General features: G+C 44.3%; 1 protein-coding gene across 10 annotated transcripts in view; it reads left to right on the forward strand.

Moving 5' to 3' along the window:
- ZMAT3 (zinc finger matrin-type 3) overlaps positions 1-19,183 on the forward strand; it is a 64,605-nt gene that overhangs the window by 16,110 nt on the left and 29,312 nt on the right. For 2 of the 10 annotated variants that reach the window (XR_009278100.1, XR_009278098.1), the window contains exons 6-8: positions 12-152; positions 343-498; positions 2,950-3,113. The exons of 3 other annotated variants lie outside the window; for them this stretch is intronic. The gene's annotated coding sequence lies outside the window, so the exon portion shown is untranslated. Of the gene's footprint in view, positions 1-11; positions 153-342; positions 499-1,757; positions 2,914-2,949; positions 3,114-4,468; positions 4,491-5,404; positions 6,126-7,837; positions 12,977-19,183 lie in introns of those variants that run through there. 5 more of the 10 variants (XR_009278097.1, XR_009278099.1, XR_009278101.1 and 2 more) reach the window with 5 other exon arrangements.

The raw sequence follows: 19,183 nt of genomic DNA on the forward strand, positions 1-19,183 counted from the left end.
TTTTTTACCAGAATGCTGTTTCCCCCTTTCATTACCTGAGAGCTCCAGAAGAGCATGTGCTTGTGCAGCATAAATGACTTTCCAAACAGAAAGGATATTCTGAGTGGAGCCTAGGAAGCAGAGAAAATCTGGGGTTTTTGAGTTCAAGTCAGGTAAGAGCAAAGCACAGCCCTGCTGTGGTGCTGCAGCCGTGCTGTTGGTGCCATGAGCTGCTGACCTCAAGGGGACAGTCCTGGGAGCACACCAAAGACATTTGAGGGTGTGACTGGGCACGGAGCTGGATGTAAAAGCAGCTGTGAACAGGGATGTGTCCCTGCACTCCCCTGTCCTCTCTTTTTCCAGGCATTGGGCCCTTACAGAGAACTGTCACTGGTGGAATTATCCTGATTTACCATTTGGGATGAGAGCTGCCTCTGTGCTTAGGTGACTTCTTTTGTGCTAACAGTGAAATGCTGAAGGCTTTATGTGTTGTCACAGTATATCGAGTCATAAAAACTTGTAAGTGCAGTTTAATTTTAAATCACACCCCAGCCCTTCACTGTTTATGTTCATCCAGGCTGTTTGGTCATCCTGGAAACCAAAGCCCTACAAAAACCCACTACCAGATTTCTGTGATAAAACACTGCCTTTTTTAATACTAACATGTGGTAATTGTATTTTATGTCAATTCTATTGCAATTTGGTACAGCCAAAAACCATAGTGACACACAAACCCTGGACAACCTAACTGAGAGTCACAGGCATTTGCTGAATTACTCAGCAAATAAATTACTATTAAAAAAAATGAAAATCAGAGACTTAATGTATAATTTGAAAGCATAAATAGCCCTCCATCTGCTTCTGCAATTATCCTGGTGTCTAAGGATTTCACATAGTTGTCCTGTAACATTTTACAGTTGAGGAAATAAAATTTGGAGGAAAAAAGTTTTGTCCAAAAAGTCTATGGCTAAAAAGGAAGATTGAGCTCAATGCTTTTAAATACCAAGCTGCTGTCCCTGCCTCATCTCCATCCAGCCTCCCTGTTCCTGGGATGATGAAAATGGCTGGATTTTAAAACCAATTTGATTAATAATAGTCGGATTTTCATTGTTCATGTAGTGGCTTTATAGAGCATTAGGACTTTAGCATGTGGTTTAAAAATAATGAATCCTGGCAGAGAGATCTTTCAATATTGCTTCTGCCATTAAACCTTAGTGGAGAAGTGGAAAAACAACAGCTTTTCAGAGGATTGTAAAGGATGCAGGTTTACAAAGCACAGATCTGGAGGCTCTTCTGTATTCATTTAGGTCCCCTTCACATAAATTCCCTTTATTCCTGCTTCTAGTTCTCCTAAAGCATTTGGAGTGAAGGCTGCTTCTCTCTTTTGGAATAGTAATAAGCTGCTATAACAGATAATATCAAGGATTTATTGGCCTGTCCTTCAGGAAATGGTGTGCTCTCAACTGGCCTTATTCCACTGGGCTTCCTTCACCTCTCTACCTGTGTGAAACAGGAGCAGAGCTGTGTAAATTACTTGAGGGTAAAGAGAAATAGGAAGATTTTCCACAGTGTATTATCTGAGACTATGGAATGTGGCAGATGTTTGGAGTGCATATAAAGATGTTTAAAAAGTATTAATCTGAGGCTTGTTTTGCAGTGCCAAGGTACAATGACAGTGTAAGTGAAAGAACAAGGTTCAGGGTTCTAAGAAGAAATGAACACAGTTGCATGACAGATAAAATAGTTTGTGTTTGGTGTGTCTGTGGAATTTTGTGCAGGAATTCAGTATTCACCTGAAGAGGCAGACTATGTACTTTACTAAATGCAACATGACCAATCGTGTGAAAAGCACAGAAGTTGAAACACAGGCATGAAAAAAAGGGAAGGTCAAATGGCCAAATCCCTGTGCACCAGAAGAGATGATGACATACAGCTTAACATCTGATATTTTGAGGAGTCTGGAAAGAATACTTCAGAATTAAGAGACATGTAGAAACAACATCAAGAATCTCTTATTGCAGCTGACTGGAGTTTGGGTGCTGAGATGTCATTTATGACAATAGCTCCTTTGCTCTGTGTAGGTGGGAATTGTTTCAGCAAAGGGGGAGGCTCCTGTGCAAGGCAGACCTGTGGTCTCAGTAGCCTCCAGGGGAAAATTCTGCCATGTGTGTGCTTGCTTGTCCCTTTGAGGACTCTTCCTTTTTGTTCCTGTCCACTAGTTATTAAAGATCATTTTCCAGTAACTCCTTATTGTAGCTTCCTCTAACACCTCACAGCATCTCAACAGCAGCTTAATTAGGAAATGGCCAAACCACTCAAGACATGAGATCTTGGACAAGAATCTCCTGTTTGTAAAAGCTGGTTATACTTGGATCATGTTTGGATTAGCAGGTCTGAGCTCTGACAGAGGAGCAAAGCCGTTCATCTGCAGGATATTGCATTTATTTGTGTCAGGTGGGGTTATGGGCTGCCATGCATTCTGCTGCACTGTAGCTGGCATCAAGGTACCCAGGCATGAGGGCTGGATGCTTCTCATGCCTCCTATTGTGCCTTCTCTCAGTGACTGTGTCTTTGAGGGGCTGTTTTTGACCACTGTGTCTTTGGTTTGCCTTGTCACAGTCACAGAAGTGCAGTTACCAGGGCAGCTTCTCCATTTAACATTTACTTGTATGAAGCACAGGTTTTTATTATGCAAACCCCAATTTCTAGTGGTTAAAGGAAAGGGGCAACAGAAGAAGAATATAAATAAGAGAGATTTTCAAGGTTGTGGTGACCCTAGGCACACAAAAGTGAGGATATAGGAATGGGAGGCAGCCGTGGTTAGTTCCAATCTGTCTTTTGCCAGTCTCACAGTCCCAAGACACTCTGAGGGTTCAGCTGCCGTACTTGCAATTATACCCTTGAAATAAAGTCTGATAAAATCCAAGCTGCACTGCTGACCATTTGAATTACCCTTTCCTCAATCTGCAGTTGCAGAGAAGAGGCAGGATGCAGGAGGCTCGGGATCGTTCTGCAGAGCCAAGCAGGCTGCTCCTTCCCCACAAAGGCAGCAGGCTGGGTACAGCCCCTGTCCTTGGGGTGGGCTGTTGTCAGCCTGGTGTCAGCACAGAAGACATGACAACCATTGTTAAAAGGTAAGATTTAGCCACATACCTGGAGCTTTGAAGCATCGAGGCTGCAGGTAGGCAGGACACAGGGAGAGGCACTGGGAGATAAGGGTGGCTGCATGGAGCAGCATCTCTCCTCCTCACAGGGCTCTTGACAGACAGTTCCATCAGCCTGGCCTCCTGTCCTGTGTCTGACACATGGGACAGATTTCTGCAAACACCTTGTTCAGATAGATTAGCATTGATCTTCACACAGCTGCTCACAGCTGCTGAGATGTGCAAAGGTGGGGCAGGGCACAGCTATAGGTATGGACATACTGGGGATATATTAGGGCATAATAAGCTTTCAAGGGAGTTCTCAATTTGGGTACAGACTGTATATGCTAATTATATGGCAGCAGTCTTGGCAATTAGCATACATGCTTTCAACTTGCATTTCTGATTGCTGTAACAAAGCCAGCGCTGCCTTCTCCACTCACTGACTTCAAAGGCTTTGTCTTGATTTAAGAAATGCTGTCCTAAAGCTGTTAGGAGAAAATGAAGCTGTGGTACTGCCACTGTCAGGCTGCCCACTTAACAAACTGCGTGGTAAATGGATGAGCAGCCAAGCTCCCTGCAGTGGTTCATGAGAGCTTTGAGGCTGGAAAATGCCAGCCAGCATTTATTGTCATTGGCATACAACATAATATTCCCACAGTGAATACAGCATAGGCCTTCCAAATCAGAGTGTGTGTCCCTAAAATATCAGCACCCAAAGATACACCTTGGGTGCAGACCACAGGCTTTCATACTTGAAAGAGAATATTACATACACATCCCAGAAGGGATAGTAATAATCAGTAGAAGAAACAAGAATAGAAACAAAGAGAAAATTTGAATTTCCCTTGGGTGATCCTGCCAACCCTGGGACCCAAGACCAGCATAGGTCATGCATAACATTTAAAGACATTTGGCACCTTAATCTGCGTTTTCATCGACCGCAGCAGACATTTTAAATTGCTGTAGCATTTCTGTAAATCTGGCTGCAAGTTATCTTTGAAAACAAGGCTTAAACCCCCAAGCAAGTTAGTCTTTTACAGAATTAACCCTAAAAGGAGAGTAATCTTCTTGTGGTTGTGCAGCTGCAGTGGGTGAAGTTGTAGCCTTTGAGCCTGGCCAGAGCCCTCCAGGGCAATTCCCTGCAGAGAGCTGGAGTTGCCTGAGCTGCCTACACCAAAATTAAGGATTACAATCCCCTGTTCCTGTCAGGGTACATTTCTGGTTCCAGCCTCAAGCTGCATGTTCCATGCAGAAGCTCATCTCAATGCTGCAATACCACAGTCAAACTGAAAATATTTGAGTGTCTTTCTAGAGACTGGTTGAGGTCACTCTGTGCTCAGCAGGTGCCACTGAAGCTGATCTAGATTTCCTCCAGAAAGAAGTGAAGCTGTGTCACAACATGCAGGAGCATCACTTAATGCTTGGCATTTGGAATAAAACTTAATATTACACAATTATGGTGTCGAATGGCTGGCAGCAATTTTGCCAGATGAGTATCACGTGTCTTTCCCAGAAGGATTCAATCTTTAATATTGTTTCAATGCTGGAGGCTTTTCCAATTTCTGTTTATTAGAAATGACTTATCTATGTTGGAAGTGCTGCCTTTAACCTGATACAGCTAGTTCCACCTGCAGCGCTGTGAAAAAATCCTGTCTGCAGCATTTGTCCTCCATAGACTCACTGTATGACCAAAGCAGATTGTCGCCTTGCAGAAATTAGGCTTTTGAAGGGCTAAAAGAGTGTTAGCTCTTCCTCTGCTTTGAGTCTCTTTCCATAAGAGTTTCGCTTTTACACCCTCAGAGCATGGAAATATATTGCTGACAGGGAAATGTGGAAAGTTAAGTGGTGTGGATGGAGAGCCCACAGAAGGAAGAACCAAACAGGGGCTCTGAGATGTCAGGGCTGTGCCAGTCCAGAGCCAAGCTGAGGAGGAGTGCAGCCACCTGGCTTCTCTCCCCTTTTTCTGACTTTCTGTTATTACCTTTCTAAACCCAAATCACCAGCTGCACTGGAGGTTCTTGCTATGAAGCTAAACTGGTGATGAAATGCAGTATTTTGGGGGACAGACTTGTTCATTTGGAGCATGTGTACAAGGCCAGATGCCCTAAGTCCTGGCAGGCTCTACGACTTGGAAAAGATTTCCACTTGCACAAGAAGAGGCCAGTTTTAGTCAGCATCCTCACACCCAGACTTTCTATAGAGCATAGAATAGGGAACAGCTGTTTGCTCCACCTTCACCTATTTAAACCACTGCTTTTCTTTTTTTTTTTTTTAAATAGGACCTTGGGGAAGTCATTATGTTTTTGTGTCTCAGTGGAATCTTTCCTTTCTCTCTGGGGAAAAAGCAAGTGTGGGATGACTGGATTCACTTCTATTTCCAGGAAAATAATAGTATTCAAGGTGTAGTACATAAGTGGCAGATCTGACTGTCCTGAGTGTTCATGTAAATGCAGTGATACACTTGAACTTTCTTTACTAGGCAGTAAAGGAGGTATTTTTATGATGCATTTTATGGGGCCGAGGAGATGAGTGAGCAATTGTCGTGTGAGGTGAATTTTCAAACAAGTGTTTAATCTTTATTCCCTGGGGGGATGGCTTTGGTAACTGGAAAAGTGAGAACAATAGAGAACTGAGGTCAGTTTTGGCAGAAATGGGTCACAGTCATTCATAACTCAAAAATAACTCCTATTAGTTGGTATCCACCTCCTTGGGCTCCAATTCTGCCACCTCCCTTCAGGTCCAGCAGCTTTGGTGTGGGCTGTGGTGTCCTGCTTGGGCAGCACTGACCAGCTTCTCACCCACTGCAGATCCAGGCTGTGGTTTTATAATTGGCTTCCAGAAAATTAAGACAAAAAAATTACAAAAGTCTTGTGGCCCCTTGAAAGGCTGCATGTTTCCATGTTTTTGAGCCTCCTGGATGCAGAATTCCCATCAGTCCTCAGCAGGGTCGAGGTTCTGAAGTGCTGGCTGCAGCCAGCGTGGTGCAACAGAGGTGGTAACACCTTGTGGTGGCTCTTACAGGTGCCTGGAGCTCCCAGGATGCTGTTTTCCCTGGAAAGGAGAGCGTGGGATGCCTCTCCCCACATCCATGCTCCGGTGTCTGTCTGTCCTGGTGGCTGTACTGCCTCACCCAGCCCAGCCTTCCTATGCTGTGATCACACCTCCTGATGGCACTGCAGACATACTTTTAGAACAACTCCCTCCTTAGACCCGTATTTCAAGCTCTTATTTAATGTTGCCCCCTTTTCAGAGGTTTTAAGAAAGGTGGAAGTGCTTTATTGAGATTGGGTTGTTGTTTTGAAGCAGGCAGAGTGATGGCATTTTATTTGGATTTCAACAGCACACCCATTAGGATTTTGAAAGGTAGTAATATTCCCTGGAAACAGAAGAGGGCAGCTGTTTTTTGGGAAATGAAGAGTGCATTGACTATTTTTGAGAATGAAATAGCAGTCACTCAGATCTAGACGAGAGAGCTTTTTTTTTTTTTTTTTCATGAATGAATAAAAATAGCACAGTATTTCAGGGCTCTTGCTGGTGTAATTAGTGTGTGAAATAACTGGACCCCCATCACCTTCCACTGAGTCCCTGGGTTTTGTCTGGCAAAATTAGATTCCTTGCAATTTTATTGCAATGTAATTAAAAAGTAACCAAGGGAATATAGAATTCAGTCTTCAGAGATGTTCAGCTTCAGACAGAGTAAAAAGCATCTGCAGCTCACTGGATCGAGTCAGTTTCTTTATTTACTGCCCATGGGGGAAAAAAATGTTGTCAACTGTCTGTATGCATGGAAAAATCAGGTTTAGTAAATGTTTTTCAACTCTCCTCAAATGTATGGGATTTTTTTAATTGAAAGAGATTTTCAGTTTGTATTAAACAATAGTATTTAATGCATTGGTTTGGAATTTATGCAATACAATGCATAAATTCCAAACCAAAATATCATCCTGGAGTGAAATCATCATTTGTAATTTCTCAAATAAGACATTGTGATTTTTCAAACTTCCATTTCCAGTGTTAACAATTACACAAGTTTGACAGGAGATTGCAATGAGGTTAAGTCCATCCAAATCTTTATTTCCTGGCAAATATTTGGCTGAAGACCCTGTAGCTGCTCTATTATGCAGCCCCAAACCCTGATTTCAGGCCCAGAGCAGCCCCAGCCTACCTTGCCTTCAGCCTGTACACCGATTTTTCAGTATATGCAAACAGCACATGGGCAATGCAGCCTTGTAGCACAGGGTGGCCAGGTTTTCCATGAGAAATTTCCCGTACCTGATTTCCCACATGATGCCTGTTCCCCATCCCAAACTCACAAGCCCCTCTCCCAGGTCCCTGTGGCTGGGGCTGTGCTGGGGGCATGGCTGGATCCAGAGTCAGGAAGATGGGTCTGTTTTTAAGACCAAAATAATGGTACTGAATCCCATGGAAACACAAGTCCTGGATGTATTTTCCCCCTGTCTGTTGTGTGTTTCCTGGATGCCAAGCCTGGATGTGGCCCTTAATGAGAGGGGCAGTTAATCCCTGTTCATGTGGGACTTGAACTTCATAGCTGCTCCAGGCAGGTAATTTGGAAAACTCAAGAGTCACATTTCCCAGCACCTTCCCAGTGCCACTGCATCCTTCCAGCTCTGAAAACAAATGGGAATTTTTGTATTTGGCTGCACCAAGAAGCATGTGAAAAACAAATTGTCTTTTTTTTTTTTTTTTAATAGCTCTGAGGCAGAAATAATTGGAGACCCTCCATAATGAAACAGTACTGACTGAAAGGGTAGCCCAAAAAAGACTGCTCTTCCGATGCAGGAAATAATGAGGGCTGCCCTAAACTTTTAATCAGAGGCTCAAATTTTGTTGCAGCTCCTGACAAGGAAAGCATCCCTTAATAATGCTCCTGACAGTTCCAAACTCCTGAAATTAATATGAGAGCAACGAGGACTTAATGGAAGCGCTAATTACAGATGCTGGAATTATTCTGCCGCAATTCAAAACCTCTGATGTGGAGAAACTCTTAGCACGGTTGGGCTGTCATCTAATTTCTGTGAAGTTTTGCTGTGAAAGGTGACCCTGGCTTTACACACCTTCCTTCTGCGAGATGTGGGCTTCCTTCCCTCGCACTGACTTCCACACCTTGCAAAGAACTGGGATGCAAGCAATTCTTCCTGCTCTGGAGGTGGTGCTACTCACACCCCTTTGGGGTGCTCTTCCCTCTATTTCCCCTCATGATTAGTCATAATGTGCTAGTGGACTCACATCCAGGCTTTTCCCAAAAAAGCTGACTGGTTATGCAGGTGGATGAAACACAGGTGGCTGTGCTGGTTTGTGCCTGGAGTGCCACCTCTGCAGCAGGAGCAGCTGAACCTCGGGTGGATCAGCTCCTGCTTCTTTGTGCTTCATGTTCTCATTGTTTAGACCAACTGGTACCAACAAATTGGTGCCACTTCAGGTGGTTATTCAGGGGTTGGTGGGGCATGGATGGAAGTGGAGGCCAGGCAGCCTCTAGGTGAGAGGGAACGATCCATGGGGTGAAGCCACCTCAGTCTCTAACCCTGAGTGCACCTCCCAAAAAGCACAGATCTTTGGAAACAATGACATTATCAGTAGACCTACTTGGCATTGCTCCAGAGCCACTTTTAACCCCAGACTTCCTCCAAATCTGCCAGAGGTGCATGGAGACCCTTCCAGGTCTGTGGGAGGTGGTCCCTGGCTAGTGAGTCCTTGGCAGGCTGGGCTGCTGGGCTCCACCCTTAGCAACCCCTGGCTCTTTGGAGCCTTCATGGATCACCAGAAGATTGCTGCTGGCCTGATGAGCTGCTCTGAACACCCTGACAGACCCTGTCATCATCCATCTAAAGGTTTTGTTGGGGTTTTGGAGACTGGCTATATGGCAGCAGGCCCAAACTGCCCTCCTTGCATATCCTGAAAATGCTCTCTCTGGATGCTTAGCATTCAGGAGAACTAGAATTAAATTTGAAGGCTTTAAAGGGAGAGCTTCGATTTCCAAGATCAGAGGAAGTCAAAGACTGAGGGACTGGAGAGGGACCTTCCCCAAAACATGAACATCTTTTGATCTATGCAACCTTTTCTAGTCTCCCTTACAGCCAGCTGTGAAACCTGAACCTTGATATTAGTTCCAACTGTTGAATAGCATTAGATGATTCATCTCTGCTATTAACACAAAAAAGTAATACCATTTTCAGCTTTGCACATAATGCCTTTTGAGAAATAGATGAAGACATAAGGGACACCGAAGAATTATTTAATCTAAGCTTTTTTCCTTCAGCCCTGTATTTTGTCACTCTATTGAATGATTACACTCCAGTTTCTGCCCTTCCCCAGTTACTCTGGAGACAGTGACAAAGGCAGGAGCCATCTCATCCTGCTTCAGTGCCCCTCTCCTAAGGGAGGGCTGTGCATCTTTTATTGAAAAGTAATAAATGTTCTTTGGTATAACAGAGTGAAAAGAAGGAGGGGAAAATCACCAAGCTGGTTTCAATATGCTCTGTTAATAAGCCAGAGCCACTGTCATAAAAATGCCAGCACGAGCATTGAAAATCGAAGTATAATCTCAATGATTCAGCTGTGAAATCTAATTTGGCCAAAGAGGGGGCTTGGAGATTTTTCCACCCTCTCTGGTCAACATGGAGCCTTGTGCATAAATAAAAATATTCTTGGGAAATCTTGCAATGAATCATATGCTCTGTGGCAATCAAGATGGAGAAGTTTTTATTGTTGTGGTAATTCTTGGCATGGGACATGCACTTTGCAGCTGAAAGACAATGGCCAATTTTATGGATTTTAGAGCTCTTATTTATTAGTGAGGACCTTGATAGAGTGGAATTTGAACACCCCGTTCCTCTTCCCCTCTGCTATTAAAAAAGGGAACAATAAATCAAAGATGAATTGGTAGAAGTAAAAATGATGGTCAGGAAAAACCTTACGGTGTTGAATTTTGGGGAAGGATATTTGTAAACCAAAAACTTAGTTACACATGTCACTGTAAAATAATGTTCTCTCTAAATTTCCCTGAAATCATGGACCATGTGCTGACTTGTGGATGCTGGGGGTTGAGCTGACCTCAGCTCACACTAAACCTACTAAAAGTAAAGAATTTTTAAATCAAAATTTTGTAATAAGAATTGAGAATTTTGAATGCTGTGAGTGGGGAGAGAATGACATTTTACACAAGCATCTTAAAAGCTCCAGTTGTCCATATAACTTAGTGGTGGGTGGCCTAATAGCATGCATATATTTGTGTTTTCTGGGGTTTGTAAGTGCTGTTATAACTATGGTAAATTATACAGAAAGAAATGAGTTAACTTCCCAGAGCTGGGAACAGAAAATATTTTCTTCTTTAGTGCCATTCTTGCTGCTGTTAAAGGTTTATCAAGAGGAAGCTGCATTTTTCTCAGCACATTATTATTGTGATTGTTTCCCTGGTGCTGACAGCAACCCCAGTACTTCCTCATTGTGTGGTAGATGTGCAAGAGCCTGCTCTGTCTCCCATTGAAATCAATAACTATCTTCCTTAATTAGCATTCAAATTACTATCAGTCTTTTAACATTACTATCAATTAGGCACAGCACAGCCATGCCCTGTTGTTTGTCTGAATTCTTCCAGGTGAGCCAGGGTGGGATCACGGGCAGGAGCCAGACCCCAGGGATTTGGGTTGCACCCACTGATGGTCACAGGCTCTGAAATATTGCTGGATGAGGAGGAGGAGGCTCTGCTGAAACAACAGGCACAGCACAGCTGAGTTGATTGCCCTGTTCTAATCAAACAAATAACTTGGAAGTGTCAGAAATGTGATTACATCCACAGGAAAGCGAGCTTTTCCTCCTTTTTTCCTCCGTTGCTGGATGCTGAGGGCTGAAACGACATTGGCATGCAGTGAACTTTCCCCAGGAGCTGGGCTGGGGCCCAGAAATTAACACAAGCAGCTTTTTAAGGCACATGGGAGCAAGGCATAACTGGCTGCGAGGCTGCAGGTTGGAAAGCCAGGGCAGAATGGTGCTGGGTTTATTCTCCAAGCACTGTATATCAAGGAACTGATGTGGATGTTGAGGAGGCACCAAGGGAGCTTGAAATGATTGATGTGATTTCATGACTGCTCCAAAGCACCTGCCAAGGGGAACCTGGGATGGGGTAATGCAGGTTCCAGGGACTGAAGCTTGCGTTTGCTGTGCAGGATTGTTTCTCCAGATTGGAATCAGAGTATTTGCAGAGCTACAGTCTAAGGAAAAAAAACCAACAACAACAACAAGAAAAAGAAGAAAAAAGATAAAAAAAGGAAAGAACGAAACTGTTTTGATGAAGTTAAAGCACAGAACAAACTGGGTTCCCTGATGGCTCTACCAAGGTTTGCTGAAAATTAGCTGCTCAGCACATGGTGATATTTGCTAGCAAAACAGACTAAATGATCTAAACCAAAGCACATGGGGCTGTTATAAACCGCCTGTGCCTCAGATCAGAAAATTACTTAGCACTGGCAATTTACTCTAACATCCCTCCTCAATCTAATAGAGATTATCCTGTGGAAAGGTCTGTTTTCTACTCTGAAAACTCAGACTGCCACCTATTTTCCTCTGTCCCCAAAGCTTGTATTACATTTACATTATTTAAACTCCTGACTTTTTTTATACTATTGTGTTTTACAACCACGTGGTATATTTGAAATAATTCTGCATGTGGGAAAGAGAGGCAGACAGAAACCTGCTCTTTGGAAGCAAGGAGTATTTCCCCTTGGAGCTCTGTACTTCACCTCCTCTCTGCATTTTCCTTATCTGAGTTGATGGAAGACCCTCTTGGCAAGGATAGCAGTTGTCCATGTGGAAAAATGACCTTTTAATTTATATTTTTCATTTTCTTGGATCCAGTGAGTATCTGTAAGAAGGAGTCTGCTCTGCCAGAGGGTTTTCGAGGGCTGCCAGCAGCTGGTCCATGTAGGTAAGGCAGGCTGCTGCAGACCAGAATGAACCTATTAGCATTAATTAAAAGACAGGAGTATCTAAGTGTGATGGGGCTTGCCTGTGCTGCTCCTGGAGAGGAATCTCAGTCTTATTAACCTCTTTGCTGTGCATTGAAGGACACTCTTTGGACATTGCAGCATAGTCTGGTGTGACCACATCAGTAAATATGGGCAGAACCAGGGCTTCTCCTGCAGGATAGAGGGTGTGAGCTGCCACAAAATATAAACATGGTACCCCAGTGCCCAAGGCCAGGCTGAACAGGGCTCCGAGGAACCTGATCTAGTGGTGCCATGGCTGAGGGATTATAATTAAACAATCTTTAAGGTCCCTTCTAACCCACAGCATTCTGTGATTCCTGTGGCCATTTAGGCCTGTCAAAGCAGGAGATGAGGATTCAGGGGCAGGAGGGAGAGAAACTTCCCCCCTTGCATCTCTGCTGTCTTCTTTATTCATTTACATCTCACAACCGGATTTAATTTATCTAGATGTGCCAGCTCAATGAAACTTCAGTTTCTTCTCTTAACTGCTGCGATAATCTCACCTCTGCTGTCTTCTGAAAATAGAAAAAGCCATGTAGATAAAATGGCCCATTTCAATGAGTATCTTTGAGATTTTTCAGCTTTCTTTTCTTCACATCACAGAAAACTTCAAACTTCACCTCAGCACCCGAGGCTCTGATTTCAATTTACATTAATTTCAGACAGCACAAAGCAATTCCCTAATAGCTGAGAGCATTGCTAATGCCTCTCTTTTTTGAGGTAAAGAAAGAAGAAAATGGTCTAAAAGAAATTCATATATTGTTCATAATAACAGTTTTCAATGAAGCAAAACCCTTAATGTTCCTATGAAAGTTCCTGCAATAAAATACATACAGTTCCCTGTTTGGCCCCTAATTCTTATTTTGCGCTTTTTATTTGCTGAGATTTTCAATTTTCTGAGCAAGATGGGAAAAATGAACTCTTGGTGCTCAGTTCACAGGAGCCATCTCATCAAAGAGAAGTGAGTTTCCTCCCTAACCCTGGGTAGCTCACCTGCCTTCCATGGGTAGGGTGGGGGATGAGGGGAAATCCCCACTTTGGGTAGGGTTTTCCAGTTACATCACAAGCTCTGATGGGGAGTCCCCAGAGGAGAACTTCAAAGACTGGTCACTTAAAACCCCAAAATCGTGATACATATTCTGACAGAAAGGTCGTAACATTTGCTTTAGCTTGGGAAACTGAAAAATGGCTTTATTTAACAGCAGTGCACTTATCCCCCTCAAAATGTGAATGAAGATTAATCCTCGGTCACGCTGGGAAAGACTTTGCTTTGAAATGGCTGTTACAGTGATTTTAAATTAACATACACAGCACACAGAGCGAATTCTTCTCCTCTGAGTGTGTCCACTCTGGGCACTTCTTACCACAATTTAATTGACTGCCAATTAATGTAGTCAGACATTTTTAAGGCCACGGTAGACATTTTCCCACATTAATCTGCAAGCTGGTTGATAATTAATCTGAGACATCTATCTTCCCCAGCCCCAGAGATAGGTAAAACTACCAGATACCAGACACTTGTTACTAAAAACCACAATTATAACTTCATTTATAACAGCTGAGGAACAATGTTTAATTAGTTACATGATTTTATTTGTGGACAACTGACTTCCATATAGACAATGTCTGGAGTGCCTCAAGTCATATATTTGGGTTTGAAAATCATCTCAGGAAATAGTTTGCTCCTTTGTGCTTCTCCTCTGACCTTCTATTTAATACCAGCAAAAGAGAATGAAAAAATGGTTTATCGAAGGTCAGATATATTCTTTTAAATAATGAGTTTCTGGATTTTTTTTCCAGTTAAGGAAATCTCAAGAAATTAAGCAAGATATTCCTCTCCAAGTATTTATTCAGCCTGAAGTTATTTGTGACTTTCTTCAGGAAAAAAAAAAATCCCCAAGAAAACATTTTTAGAAGAGACAGGCTTCTACAAAGCATGTTGCATGTGTGGACACCTGCTTCATCTGCCATCCCTTGAATTTGGGTGGAGTGAAGGCTCAGGTGCCTTTGCATTTACCTGACATTTTCCATTCCCTCTGTACACAGGATAACATCAGGCTCATCCAGGTGCAGGATCTGTTTGGTACTTTCACCCTTTGTTTCCCTTGTCTAGCAGAGATAGCCCAGCACCCAGAGAAGGAGCATTACCTCTCTGCACAAAGGCACATCCCTTCACGGAGCCCAGCCCTTGTGGGGAGCTGTGCTGTGCATGGTGGAAGGTTCAGGGGAACAATTAGCTCACAGAAATGCCAAACCCACTCGTTCTGTGTCTTATTTCTGAGTGAGCACAACCACCTCCTTACAGCTGCTGGGTGATGAAAACCCTCCACTCTGCTAGCTAATAACAGTGGTTGAGCCAAGCTGGTCTGAGAGAGAGAGAGAAAGGAGCTGGCAGAGCCTCCTGCTTTCTGCTGGTACCCACTCACCTCCCAAAGTGCCAGTGGCTCATGCTTAGACCTCCAACAACAGACACGCTGCCCAGTGCTGCTGTAACAGATGCTGCCAGAACCTTTGGGGACACTTTTCTTTGCCAAAGCAAGGCAAAATATTTAAGTTAGCGAGACCAAGTGGACTGTTCTGCTCCTAAGACCCTTGTTGAGCTTACTGCCTCAGGACTTGTACCAACAATTCAATGATGAGTTCTGCTGGGCCCTCAAAGCCCCAAAGCCTCAGACAACATCTCAAAGTCACTGCAGGCAAGCTCAGAGGGATCTGGTGACCAGGCTGGGCTGGGCTGGTCCATTTTCCTGAGTCTGTCCTACCAAATGTGTGCTGGTCATAGTGGGGGCAGTGCAGCCTCCAGAGCTGATGCTGCAATACAGACAACGCTCACAGACACCCCCACCCCGGTTCAGAACAGTAAAACAACTGTCACCTTCACTTGCAGAGATGAGTTTCAGCCTTGTGATTTCTCCCCACACCCCATCAAAGCCCTTCCAGTTCTGTAGACACCCCTGTGGCTTAAGAACTTGAAACTCTTTCCAGGGAGGTTGGAGGAAAGCTCCTGAACAAACATTGAAAGCCTCTTAATCAAAGTCAGTAAGAGCCAGAGCAAAATGAATTGAACTTTGGGGTGAAAAATGGCTTTTCTTTTTAAGAAAGGTGGATACTTTCTATTGATTTTTTTTTCTTTACTTAAGATTTTGCAGCAAATCCATAAAGAAACTTTCACTGCAATGTTCTTGGAAATAAATGGTCCACATATTATGCACATTCATTTACAGCCAGCAGATCTATCTAAAAAGAATAGGAACTGATTGAGTTAGCTTTCTGTAAATGAAAAGGGGCTTGGCTGTACCAGTCTTTTTGCAAAGTAATTTATCTGCTTGAAAGTTGGATCATCAGCTGTAGTTAAACCTCATTTTGCTTTCAAGATGCTTGTTTTGTGCTTCCAGTCTAGGCTTTTTCTAAACCATCACGAGCTCAAATTTTAGCTTAAGTTTGCACAAACTTCAATGAATTAGATCACGACTGAGCAAGGATGAGCCTTGCTGCTAGCCCTGTCTAACCAGTAAGTGACCTGTGGCAGCAGACAGTGGGATAATCAGGGCATCTCCTGGGAAACAGCCCTTGATAAACAAGTAAAACCAACACAGGTAACACCAACATGGGTCATAAGCTGTGAGGAATTCTGCTTTTTTTACTGGGGATGCTTATTAGATATTCAATTATGCTTCTTGAACCTATAGCCCTCCATATCCTGTTGCCCTCTTTGTTTCCTGTCTGGGCAGCTACGCAAAGAGGCAGAGTAGCTTTTGGATTCTGAAAACTCCTCTCTCCTTTTCCCATTGCATTCTCTCAGAGGTGCAGCATTCCCAAATCCTTCACTACCAGTAGTCATCTGTGTCTCCTTGCTGAGTTTTTTCCTCCACCACCACCACAGGTCTTGGATATTAGCTATCCCACTGCCCACTTGCTTCACTGTGATACCAGCCCTCTCAGACAGAGGTTAATCCTGAGGAAAAAACCTCCCACAGGATCCTCTTTCCTTTCCACCTACTCACATGAATCAGCAAGTTTGGTGAGTGGGATGGGGAGGGAGCAGGTCAGTGCTCAGGGCACATCCCCAGGCCCCTGGACGGGGGAGCTGAGAGCTCAGCATTCCAGAGATGCTTCCATGTCCAGAGAGCAGCAGCAGCAGCAGCAATTTGCTTTCTCTGCCCTTACTTGGTCTGGCTCCAAGGGATGTCCACCTGCCCCCTGGCTTCAGACAGAACTGCCCCATCTCTGAGGGATGTCCACCTGCCCCCTGGCTTCAGACAGACCTGCCCCATCTCTGAGGGATGTCCACCTGCCCCCTGCCCCTTGGTGAGGGTGAATTCCCTGTGCTGTACCAGTGCAGGAAGATTGGGGCATCCCAAAGTACCCCAAGGCTGCAGAAGTTTGCAGGCCCAGCTCAGGCCACACCAGCAGAGAGTGCTGGGGACATCAGTGTCACCCACCCCAGCAAGGAGTGGGGTGGGTGCTGCTGCTCAAGCTGTTGAGGGCACACACATCATTTTGTGAGTGAGGAAGCAGGAAAAAGAAGCTGAGAAAACATTCTGAGCCTTGACAGCAGTCCTTTGGGTGAACTGGATCCAATCCATGATACCCATGGATCAGGATGGACAGAACCAAACAAGCAGCTGCTTTGCTAATGCCCCTTTACCTGCAGAAATGTCTGAAAGCCTGGCTGGAAGGTGCAGGAGAGCTCCCAGCCCACTCAGCTGTGCTGTGTCCAGGGTGTCTCCCCAGGGCTGGTGGATTCTGGCTGAGGTCTGGAAGAGATGCTGACCACAGGCAGAGGTGTGCTGCCAGTCCCTGACAGTGTTTTACCTGATTTGCAGCCCTGGGGGAGGAAAAGCATTCAGAAATCAATATTAGTGGATTTTAAATTAAGTACTAAATTATCTCACCTTCAGTCACAGTGAATTTACTCCAGAATGGTTCCTACAAAAATTTACTGTTTTTCCATGCAAAAAAATATATGGCAAGTACACCATGTATTTCCACCCCCTACCCCCCAAAAGGAAACAGTAAAAATTCCTTCTTCCTCCCTAAATCTATGTAGAGACATCCAGATTTACCTCACAGCAAGTCACTGTAAAAATACCATGATATAACATTATTTGGGGAATAAACCCCTCTTACTGTTGCATGAAGCATAGATACAACAATGATATAATACATAACTCTGGTGAGCTTATAAATATATGAATAGAAAATGACCTGCAAGTTGTTTTTCCTCTTGGCTGTGAGCACCAGGAGCTCTGATCAGTGTATACTTACATATTGCTGCAAGGCAAGGAAATCTTTTTTTATGCTAGGAAACACCTGTGATGGAAAAACAGCAATATAAATACTTCATCATTTCAGCCACAGCTGCTCTGTGGCTCTTGTGCTGAATTCTAAGAGATAGTAAAACCCGTAATCATTTCCCTCTTCTGCAGTTTGTAGCCAAAACATAATTACAGTAAAACACCAAGCTTTGCAAAACGCAAGAGGTGAAATCGTGACCCCCACATTTAGATGTTTTCAGCCTTGTCTGCCTTGTGTGCCTTGTTTCCTGTCCCAGGGGTGCTCCTCAGGTACCTACCACATGCCTGACAGCAGGAGGTGATTTTGGAGCTCTGAGTGAGCTTCAGCTGGTGCTCTTTGTGCTGCTGTGCTGTGGCTGTGGCCAGAGATGGGGCTGCTGGAGGAAAAAGTCTTCTGACAACACAACAGGGCAGATGCATTCCTTAATACATTTTTGTAGCTATAGGCTCTCAGTTTGACTCCATCAGTGACTGCTGAAGGCTCTCAATAAGGATGTCCCAGCCAGCCTGGTGGGTGGTCAGGCACCCCAGGGGTTCTTGTGATGCCAAATCTGCCTGTTAATCGATGGGTCACAGCCTGTCAGTGCCCTTTTTTCTGGTGTTTTTGGCTGCTGTGAGGAGGTTATGGTCCTGGAGGAGCTGTGTGGCAGCTCTGGGAATAGGGAGGAGCGCTGTCCCTGCACGCCACCAAAGGTTTCTGTGGAGAATGGGGAGCTGTAGGTGCATGGAAATGCCAATGGATGGCCACACTGTCCTGGAGAAGGTGTCTGTGACACTGGGGGTAGTGCCCCAGTGCTGGCCTCATTCGCTCCATCTGCACATGGCTCGGGGTGCTGTGAACAGACTCACATTTGCAAACAGAGGAGAATTATAAACTCTCTCTGAAAGCTGTCTGTGAGGTGGCCTCTCTGGTCAGCACTGGGAGGCTCTGCCACCAGCAAATATGCTGTGGTGGGTACTGGACTTCTTGTGGGAACCCAGTGGCCCCATCCCAGCTTGGTCTGGGTCAGATGCTCATCCCTTACACTCTCTTTTTTGCACTCTCTTTGCCTTTCATGTGGCAAAGAGCTCCCACCGGTGAATGTCAGTATTTCTTGCTCATGAGCAGATACAGACATGTTAATTCTTCCTTAAAGAGACTTAAAAAGAGTCAAACTCCATACCCTGGTGCACACATTGTATTTAGTAATTAAAAGCTCTTATCGCACCAAGTTTTGGTTTAAATATAGTTCATAATTCCCTCTGGACTACGTAAGGAAAAAGTGATTCTAAATCAATGTGTGATAGAGCAGCCTGTGAAACTCATATTCCTTCTGAAAGCTGGGTGGGGAGACCTTTCCCAAGGAGACCTAGAGGGGGGAAACTGGAGAGACAAAGAGAGAGAAAGGAAAGAGAACAAGAAGACTCAAAGCAATGAAATATTCACCCCTTTCTAAATAAATACCCAAACTCATTTCACATCCCAGCTGGATGGGTGTGGAAAGATATCCCGAGGGAGGAGAAGTGTTGAAGGGCCAAAGGAACAGTGAAGTTTCACTGTGACTTAAACCAGCCCACTGTGAAGGGTGCAGAAAGGCTGGCAGTGCCAGCAGGGTCTGACCCTGTCCCTCTGGGCTCTCTGCTGTTTCTGGAGCTCTTTGCTGTAGGGACCACTAACATACCCAACACTTATCTTTAGGTCAAAAAAAAAGAAAATTTGGTATGCTGAATGTGGAAATGAGAGCGTGTTTTACTACAATATAAACCTACCTCACACCTT

This window comes from Poecile atricapillus, chromosome 8 (genome assembly GCF_030490865.1).
Source record: "Poecile atricapillus isolate bPoeAtr1 chromosome 8, bPoeAtr1.hap1, whole genome shotgun sequence".
Lineage (NCBI taxonomy): Eukaryota > Metazoa > Chordata > Aves > Passeriformes > Paridae > Poecile > Poecile atricapillus.